The 10,000-nt window shown below is 35.4% G+C and overlaps 1 protein-coding gene across 7 annotated transcripts in view; it reads left to right on the top strand.

The window, feature by feature from the left end:
• gxylt1a (glucoside xylosyltransferase 1a) overlaps positions 1-10,000 on the top strand; it is a 43,867-nt gene that overhangs the window by 12,927 nt on the left and 20,940 nt on the right. The window lies entirely within an intron of this gene.

The raw sequence follows: 10,000 nt of genomic DNA, 5'->3' as shown, positions 1-10,000 counted from the left end.
GATGATGATTAGGACCAATGATGTTCAGCATCCGCTAAAGGAGAAACAGGCTTTATGAAGAGGAGCACTATTGAGACTATATTCACACACATTCCTCTGTATTATTGATGCTCAGTGTTTTATTTGCTGCAGAATGCTAAACGAGCTGTTATGTGTGTTCAAATCAATTCAGGTTAATTACATTTACACAAAAATCATTGCATTTATGAACAGAACTGTATTATAATTGTTTTTGTATTTATGTATGATTAAATGTGGGATTTTATCATTGTTATGCACAATAATGTTTGAAAATGTTTTTAACTTTTACTTATTAATACATATTAGAATATCTTCACCCTGATTATAAACACATTTAAAAAGCAGATAATTTATAATTAATGAACTAAACCTGAATCCTTCAGGTCATGGGTAATCTCTGATATGCTGATGAGAGTTGTATTGATTAATATAAGTGTTGGAGATGTTTGTATATGTTCTGGTTGATTCTTGCACAGCTCCAGTATTGCAGTGTTGCACATGTCAGATGTGTTTACAGTGCCAATATCTAATGCTACAGTATATTTTTGTAATAAAAGTGGTGTTTCTCTGGAGTCTCCTGAAGCGTGTCTTCATTAGTGTAGAAATGAACGCAGAGCGATTGAGCTGTGGAGCTTTAATGCTTTAAGTACATGTTTATATACAGTAGTGTGTATATGAGGATGGATGGATATAGACTACATGATTGATGAAACAGTGGATGGATGGATGGATGGATGGATGGATGGATGGATGGATGGATGGATGGATGGATGGATGATTAAGATGATCTATAAATGGGCCCATGGTTATAATAAAGAATAGATGGGCGAAGTGATGGGTGGATGGATGATGATGAATTAATGGATGGGTGGATGGATAAAATGATGAATGTGTGAAATTTTGGATGGATGGATAAAAGGATTGATAGATAAAAGTGGATGAAATGATCAATGGATTGATAAAATGATGGGTTGTTGGATAAAACGACAGACGGCTGGATAAAATGATGGATGTATGATAAATAAAATAATGAGTGGCTGTATAGTTGAATAAAATGATGGATGGATAAAAGAGTGTGTGGATGGATATGATGGATGGATAAATGTTTGATACATTGATAAAGTGATGGATGGACAGATGAATGAATAAATAGATAAACTAGATAAATGACACCAAACTGAGCTGTGAGTAGGTTTGATTTAATCATCATGAAGCTGCTAGTTCTGTCCAGTTGTCTCGAGTTCTCTCTAGTTATGTCTAATTCTCTCAAGTTGTATCTTGTTGTCTCTAGTTCTCTCCAGTTGTTTCTATTTCTCTTTAGTTGTCTCTAGTTGTTAATGGTTCTCTAGGTGTCTCAAGTTGTCTCTAGTCCTCTTTAGTTCTCTCCAGTTGTCTCTAGTTCTCTCCAGTTGTCTCCAGTTGTCTCTAGTTGTCTCTGGTTCTCTCTGGTTCTCTCTTGTTGTCTCTAGTTGTCTCTAGTTCTCTCAAGTTCTGTCCAATTGTCTCTAGTTGTCTCTAGTTGTCTCTAGTTCTCTCTTGTTGTCTCTAGTTGTCTCCAGTTCTCTCCAGTTGTCTCTAGTTCTCTCCAGTTCTGTCCAGTTGTCTCCAGTTGTCTCTGGTTCTCTCTGGTTCTCTCTTGTTGTCTCTAGTTGTCTCTAGTTCTCTCCAGTTGTCTCTAGTTGTCTCCAGTTCTGTCCAGTTGTCTCTAGTTGTCTCTAGTTCTCTCTTGTTGTCTCTAGTTGTCTCTAGTTCTCTCTTGTTGTCTCTAGTTCTCTCCAGTTCTCTCCAATTGTCTCTAGTTGTCTCTAGTTCTCTCCAGTTCTGTCCAGTTGTCTCTATTTGTCTCTGGTTCTCTCTAGTTCTCTCCAGTTCTCTCCAGCTGTCTCTAGTTGTCTCCAGTTCTGTCCAGTTGTCTCTAGTTGTCTCTAGTTCTCTCTTGTTGTCTTTTGTTATCTCTAGTTCTCTCCAGTTCTGTCCAGTTGTCTCTAGTTGTCTGTAGTTCTCTCTTGTTGTCTCTAGTTCTCTCCAGTTCTGTCCAGTTGTCTCTAGTTGTCTCTAGTTCTCTCTTGTTGTCTTTTGTTGTCTCTAGTTCTCTCCAGTTGTCTCTAGTTCTCTCCAGTTGTCTCTAGTTGTCTCTAGTTCTCTCCAGTTGTCTCTAGTTCTCTCCAGTTGTCTCTAGTTGTCTCTAGTTCTCTCTTGTTGTCTCTAGTTGTCTCTAGTTCTCTCTTGTTGTCTCTAGTTGTCTTTAGTTCTCTCCAGTTGTCTCTAGTTCTCTCCAGTTGTCTTTAGTTGTCTCTAGTTGTCTCTGGTTCTCTCCAGTTGTCTTTAGTTGTCTCTAGTTGTCTCTAGTTCTCTCTTGTTGTCTTTAGTTGTCTCTAGTTGTCTCTAGTTCTCTCTTGTTGTCTTTAGTTGTCTCTAGTTGTCTCTGGTTCTCTCTTGTTGTCTTTAGTTGTCTCTAGTTGTCTCTGGTTCTCTCTTGTTGTCTTTAGTTGTCTCTAGTTGTCTCTGGTTCTCTCTTGTTGTCTTTAGTTGTCTCTAGTTGTCTCTAGTTCTCTCTTGTTGTCTTTAGTTGTCTCTAGTTGTCTCTGGTTCTCTCTTGTTGTCTTTAGTTGTCTTTAGTTGTCTCTAGTTCTCTCTTGTTGTCTTTAGTTGTCTCTAGTTGTCTCTGGTTCTCTCTTGTTGTCTTTAGTTGTCTCTAGTTGTCTCTAGTTCTCTCTTGTTGTCTTTTGTTGTCTTTAGTTGTCTCTAGTTGTCTCTAGTTTTCTCTTGTTGTCTCTAGTTGTCTCTGGTTCTCTCTTGTTGTCTTTAGTTGTCTCTAGTTGTCTCTGGTTCTCTCTTGTTGTCTTTAGTTGTCTCTAGTTGTCTCTAGTTCTCTCTTGTTGTCTTTAGTTGTCTCTAGTTGTCTCTAGTTCTCTCCAGTTGTCTCTAGTTCTCTCCAGTTGTCTCTAGTTGTCTCTAGTTCTCTCCAGTTGTCTCTAGTTCTCTCCAGTTGTCTCTAGTTGTCTCTAGTTCTCTCTTGTTGTCTCTAGTTGTCTCTAGTTCTCTCTTGTTGTCTTTAGTTGTCTCTAGTTGTCTCTAGTTCTCTCCAGTTGTCCCTAGTTCTCTCCAGTTGTCTCTAGTTGTCTCTAGTTCTCTCCAGTTGTCTCTAGTTTTCTCTTGTTGTCTCTATTTGTCTCTAGTTCTCTCTTGTTGTCTTTTGTTGTCTTTAGTTGTCTCTAGTTTTCTCTTGTTGTCTCTAGTTGTCTCTGGTTCTCTCTTGTTGTCTTTAGTTGTCTCTAGTTGTCTCTAGTTCTCTCTTGTTGTCTTTTGTTGTCTTTAGTTGTCTCTAGTTGTCTCTAGTTTTCTCTTGTTGTCTCTAGTTGTCTCTAGTTCTCTCTTGTTGTCTTTTGTTGTCTTTAGTTGTCTCTAGTTGTCTCTAGTTTTCTCTTGTTGTCTCTAGTTGTCTCTGGTTCTCTCTTGTTGTCTTTTGTTGTCTTTAGTTGTCTCTAGTTGTCTCTAGTTCTCTCTTGTTGTCTTTAGTTGTCTCTAGTTGTCTCTAGTTCTCTCTTGTTGTCTTTAGTTGTCTCTAGTTGTCTCTGGTTCTCTCTTGTTGTCTTTAGTTGTCTCTAGTTGTCTCTAGTTCTCTCTTGTTGTCTTTTGTTGTCTTTAGTTGTCTCTAGTTGTCTCTAGTTTTTTCTTGTTGTCTCTAGTTGTCTCTGGTTCTCTCTTGTTGTCTTTAGTTGTCTCTAGTTGTCTCTGGTTCTCTCTTGTTGTCTTTAGTTGTCTCTAGTTGTCTCTAGTTCTCTCTTGTTGTCTTTAGTTGTCTCTAGTTGTCTCTGGTTCTCTCTTGTTGTCTTTAGTTGTCTCTAGTTGTCTCTGGTTCTCTCTTGTTGTCTTTAGTTGTCTCTAGTTGTCTCTAGTTCTCTCTTGTTGTCTTTAGTTGTCTCTAGTTGTCTCTAGTTCTCTCTTGTTGTCTTTAGTTGTCTCTAGTTGTCTCTGGTTCTCTCTTGTTGTCTTTAGTTGTCTCTAGTTGTCTCTGGTTCTCTCTTGTTGTCTTTAGTTGTCTCTAGTTGTCTCTGGTTCTCTCTTGTTGTCTTTAGTTGTCTCTAGTTGTCTCTAGTTCTCTCTTGTTGTCTTTAGTTGTCTCTAGTTGTCTCTGGTTCTCTCTTGTTGTCTTAAGTTGTCTTTAGTTGTCTCTAGTTCTCTCTTGTTGTCTTTAGTTGTCTCTAGTTGTCTCTGGTTCTCTCTTGTTGTCTTTAGTTGTCTCTAGTTGTCTCTGGTTCACTCTTGTTGTCTTTTGTTGTCTTTAGTTGTCTCTAGTTGTCTCTAGTTTTCTCTTGTTGTCTCTAGTTGTCTCTGGTTCTCTCTTGTTGTCTTTAGTTGTCTCTAGTTGTCTCTGGTTCTCTCTTGTTGTCTTTAGTTGTCTCTAGTTGTCTCTAGTTCTCTCTTGTTGTCTTTAATTATCTCTAGTTCTCTCTTGTTGTCTTTAGTTGTCTCTAGTTGTCTCTGGTTCTCTCTTGTTGTCTTTGGTTGTCTCTAGTTGTCTCTAGTTCTCTCTTGTTGTCTTTAGTTGTCTCTAGTTGTCTCTGGTTCTCTCTTGTTATCTGTAGTTGTCTCTAGTTGTCTCTAGTTCTCTCTTGTTGTCTTTAGTTGTCTCTAGTTGTCTCTAGTTCTCTCTTGTTGTCTTTAGTTGTCTCTAGTTGTCTCTGGTTCTCTCTTGTTGTCTTTAGTTGTCTCTAGTTGTCTCTGGTTCTCTCTTGTTGTCTTTAGTTGTCTCTAGTTCTCTCTTGTTGTCTTTAGTTGTCTCTAGTTGTCTCTAGTTGTCTCTAGTTGTCTCTAGTTCTCTCTTGTTGTCTTTAGTTGTCTCTAGTTGTCTCTAGTTCTCTCTTGTTGTCTTTAGTTGTCTCTAGTTGTCTCTGGTTCTCTCTTGTTGTCTTTAGTTGTCTCTAGTTGTCTCTGGTTCTCTCTTGTTGTCTTTAGTTGTCTCTAGTTCTCTCTTGTTGTCTTTAGTTGTCTCTAGTTGTCTCTGGTTCTCTCTTGTTGTCTTTAGTTGTCTCTAGTTGTCTCTGGTTTTCTCTTGTTGTCTTTAGTTGTCTCCAGTTGTCTCTAGTTGTCCCCAGTTGTCTCTAGTTGTTTCTGGTTCTCTCTTGTTGTCTCATCCTCTTCTTCTTAGTTTTTTGGCGAGTTCTATTCTTTGTACATATCGTCTCCTACTGTACTAGTTGTGCAGCCAGATTCTGTCATTGCTCTGGCCCAATCCCACAGACCTCAGAGTCCAGGTGCCGGTGGACGCTGCGTGTTCAGCTCCTCCTCCCTGCACTCTGAGCTCCTTCAACCCTAAACTTGTAACAGAGCACTTATTTTATTCACTTACATGAGTTATATTTTAGTAATATTATTATTAGATATATATATATATATATATATATATATATATATATATATATATATATATATATATATATATATATATATATATATTATTGTTAGTTATATTTTATTATATCCTTTTATCTAATCCTGTATTATATGAAAAAAATTAACAGAGTCCTATAATCCTATATAGTCATAATTAAACTTCAGTATGTATCCTATATCTTTATCTTCCTTTCCTTTCTTCTTGTTGTCTCTAGTTGTTTTTAGTTCTCTCTAGTTCTCTTTAGTAGTCTCTACTTGTCTTAAGTTGCCTCTAGTTGTCTCTAAATTTCTCTAGTAGTCTCTAGTTCTCTCCAATTGTCTCAAGTTGCCTCTAGTTTTTTTCTAGTTGCTTCTAGTTGTCTTTAGTTTTCTCAAACTCTCTCTAGTTATCAGTATTTCTCTCCAACTGGATCTGGATTCTGGATCTGGAGTCAGCTCTGGATCTCCTCATTTGCGTGTGGAGTGATTCTGTACTGGCGCCCAGGTTAAACTGCTGTGTGTGTGTGTGTGTGTGTGTGTGTGTGTGTGTGTGTGTGTGTGTGTGTGTGTGTGTGTGTGTGTGTGTGTGTGTTTTGTGTGTGTGATGTGGATGTGCTGTAATGAAGCGCTGAATCTGCCGCCGGCTCCGTCACATATAGATTACAGCAGTGCCCCGGAGGCTTCTGGGAAATGATGATGTGAGCAGAAACTGAGCTTTCAGGCGGTGTTTACAGGCGTCTCGCTTCAGTGAGCCAAACCTCTTTGAGTCATTTACCCCTCGTGTGCTGTTGGGTCGTTTTCATCCACTCTGGGCTGATTTTGAGTCTTCATTTGGCCTCAGTTCTCTCTGTGCTTCAGTGAATGTGAGGATTTCTGGAGACAAACTTTGTTTTGACACATATTTTGGGAAAAGCTTTGGAAATGTTCAGGAACTCATACACTAAGGCCAGAATGACTCCTCTTTGGTGATGCTGTTTTTTCTTCATTGACTTCCATTATAATCGCATGTTTTGATTGCAAACCCATGACAGCAGATAATCCTGCATTCTGGATTGGTGCTGGTTTAAAGTTAATAACAGTGGTTTGTTCTGGAGACAATTCAACACTAATATTGCTGAAGGGGAGAATAATATTGACCTTAAAACGACTTTAAAACAATTAAAAACTGCTTTTATTTTAGCCCAAATAAAACAAATAAGACTTTCACCAGAAAAACAAATATAAGAGGAAACACTGTGAGAAATTGCTGAATCTGTTCAACATCATTTAGGAAATATTTGGGGAAAACTAATCAATATTGCATCAAGATCACTGATAATTTCCTCAACTGTTTGTCAAAACCTATATGAGAATGAAGTTTTAAGCGCAGCACAGTCTGCAGGGAACATCTGCCTTTGAAACTTTTGACGTTTCTGACATTTTCAGGCCGATATTTAAAGCTGATCTGTCATATGCAGCTTTAATGAACACAAATCCACTTGATATTCAGAATATGATCAGAGGCCTTTCACTCTATTATTCATACCTCTCCATGCTCTGCGGGAATCAGATTTAGTTTTCCACATGACTCTGTGAAGAGTTTTCATCAGTGTAAATCTTTTATTGTGTCAGTAATTGGACGTTCAGGTGTGGCGTTCCGCCTCATTTGTGTCAGGAATGCTGTGTTCTCCTATAATAGTCCATCAGTCTCTTCAATTGAGCTGCTGTTGTTCAGGAATCGTCCTGTGCTGTAAATGACCTCGCGCTCAGATCGATGTGCTCTTCAACACTCAATACTGTAGCAGAAAACACAGTAAATGAGGCCGGATGATTTATGAACGCTAATTATGGATCAGTTTTTAATACGGTGTTTGTGAGCTATTTACTATCACAAATATAGAAACTTATAAAGCACAGTTCAGTACAGTACCTAACTGTAATCTTTGCTTCTAAACTGCATAATATTGAAAAAAATTGCAATGTAATAATATTTCAAAATGGCTATATTTTCTGCCTCATTTATCGCAATATCATTTTTTCTGCTATTGTACATTACTATATATATATATATATATATATATATATATATATATAGCAATATTTAGTTTTGAAAATTATTTTTCTATATTTATTTCTCTTATACAAAATATTTTGACATTTAATTATTTCTGCAGTGTATATTAAAATAGTATATTAGTAAAAAAAACGAATAATAGTCTTTCTACAATATATTATCAATATATATCTCTGTTGAACAGAAATTGGGGAAAAACATTATGGGGGCTAATAATTCAACGGTATATTGAAATATTTAGTTTTTATTGGATCAAAAATGACTTAATGAATATTGAAGTATTTACTTTTTTACAATATATTTCAATCTTTGTTTTTCTGCAATTTGTGTATTGTGATGTTTTTTATGATATTTTGGGATATTTTCTTTTTCTACGATATTTTGCAACATTTTTTACGATATGTTGCGGTTTTTTTCTGCGATATTTTGCTATATTATCTTTTTCTACAATTATTTGCAATTTTTTCTTTTCCTGCAATATTTTGCAACATTTTCTTTTTCTACGATATTTTGCAAAAAATTTTCTACAATATTTTGCAATATTTTCTTTTTCTACAATATTTTGCAACATTTTTTTATTATTTTTGCGACTTTTTTTCTGCAGTATTTTACATTTTCTGCGATATTTTGCGTCATTTTCTTTTCCTACAATATTTTGCGTCATTTTCTTCTACAATATTTTGCAACATTTTTAAATTATTTTTGCAACTTTTTTCTGCAGTATTTTACATTTTCTACAATATTTTGCGACATTTTGTTTTTCTACAATATTTTGCAACGTTTTCTTTTTCTACAATATTTTGTGATATTTTCCTACAAAAATATTAACATTTACCTATTTCTGAGATGTTTGTTTTTCTAAGATATACTGCAATCTTATGTTTTACCGCAATGTATATTTGCAATATTTTTTGTTTTTCTTTAGTTTTTTGCAACATTACAGTTTTGTTTTCTCTGATATAATTTTTTTTCTGCAGTGATATTGCAACATTTTGTTTTTCTATCATATATTGCAATATTTGTTTTTCCTTTGAACTCAAACATTTTGTTATTTCTGTGATGTATATAAAATATTGTTTCTCTACACTATATATAGCAGTCTTTTGTTTTTCTGCAATGTACATTGACATATTTGTTTTTTTACAATATATTACAGTTTTTAAATATTGCAATATTTTGTTATTTCTGCATGTGATGTATTTTAAAATATTGTAATGCAACATGTTGCGATCTTGTATTTTTAGAATATATCACAATTTTAAATAGATTTTTTTTGCAATATTTATTGCAATGTATAAGCTAATCTATATATCAAAGACAGCTCTGTTTGGAAATTATTCATAATGTTAGATTAATCAAATGCAGAAAATGAAAGAATCAAATGTCACTGATAAAAGCCCATTGGATTTCATACAGTCATGACAAAGAATTCCCAATTCATATTTAAAAATGTAATTCCGTTTTCTAATTTGTTTTCACTTCTGACAGGTTTCTAGTATATTAGTCTTGATCATATAAATAGTTCAAACAGTCTTTGTTAAAGCTCCACACAGTATAATTTTGTCACAGACAGGTGATAAACTCAATTCTATAGTTACACTCTGCAGAGACTTCACAATCTACATGTTTCAAACAATTTTTAACCCAGACATCTATAGATATTTACATTATTCATAAATGAGTCATTCCTTTATGTATTCATACAATATTATGAATGATTTAAAGACACATTATAACCATCCAGCCAGTTTGCATATTAGTGACCATTATGCTCACTTTCAGACTGTGTGTGTGTGTGTGTGTGTGTGTGTGTGTGTGTGTGTGTGTGTGTGTGTGTGTGTGTGCATGTGTGTGAGTGTGTTAATGAATTCTCCAGTGTGTTTAATATCTTCCAGACGAGGCATCTGCTGTTTTCGGAGTCTGTGGCTTTTTCACACAGTGACCCAATTAACACCGCCATCTGACCCCTTTACACACTCAATAAAGCTGCTGGGCTCTGAAAGACTGCCATTACTCCATCACAAACACGGGAATACACTGAGAAAAGTTACTAATAAAATAGATGTTTTCTCTGTGAATATGTAGGAAGATTTTAATAAGATTTCAGTCTTTTTTCTAAGATTTTAATCTGAATTTTAAGCATCTTTACTCCAGTCTTCGTAGAAAATAATTACAAATGATATTATTATGGTAGTAATAATAATAATAATAATAATGACTGTAATTATTTTTATTATTATTATATTTATCATTATTGACTATTATTCAAATGTTTGTCATTTATAATCCAACTAACAGTTTTGGTTTTCCAGATCATTCTCTGTTGGTTAGCCAGCAAGGAAATGGTTTTTTAATGTAAATAAAATGTTCTGGGAAGTTTCGTTTTTGGATACTAAAAAAAACGGGGAAACCGGAGCACCCGGAGGAAACCCACGCCAACACGGGGAGAACATGCAAACTCCACACAGAAACACCAACTAACCCAGCCGAGACTCAAACCACCCACTGTGTCACCCAATACCGGAAAAAAAAAATGATTTGATTTTTAAA

The sequence above is a fragment of the Danio rerio genome, chromosome 25 (assembly GCF_049306965.1).
Source record: "Danio rerio strain Tuebingen ecotype United States chromosome 25, GRCz12tu, whole genome shotgun sequence".
NCBI classification, from domain to species: domain Eukaryota; kingdom Metazoa; phylum Chordata; class Actinopteri; order Cypriniformes; family Danionidae; genus Danio; species Danio rerio.
This window is presented reverse-complemented; position numbering and strand designations above follow the sequence as displayed.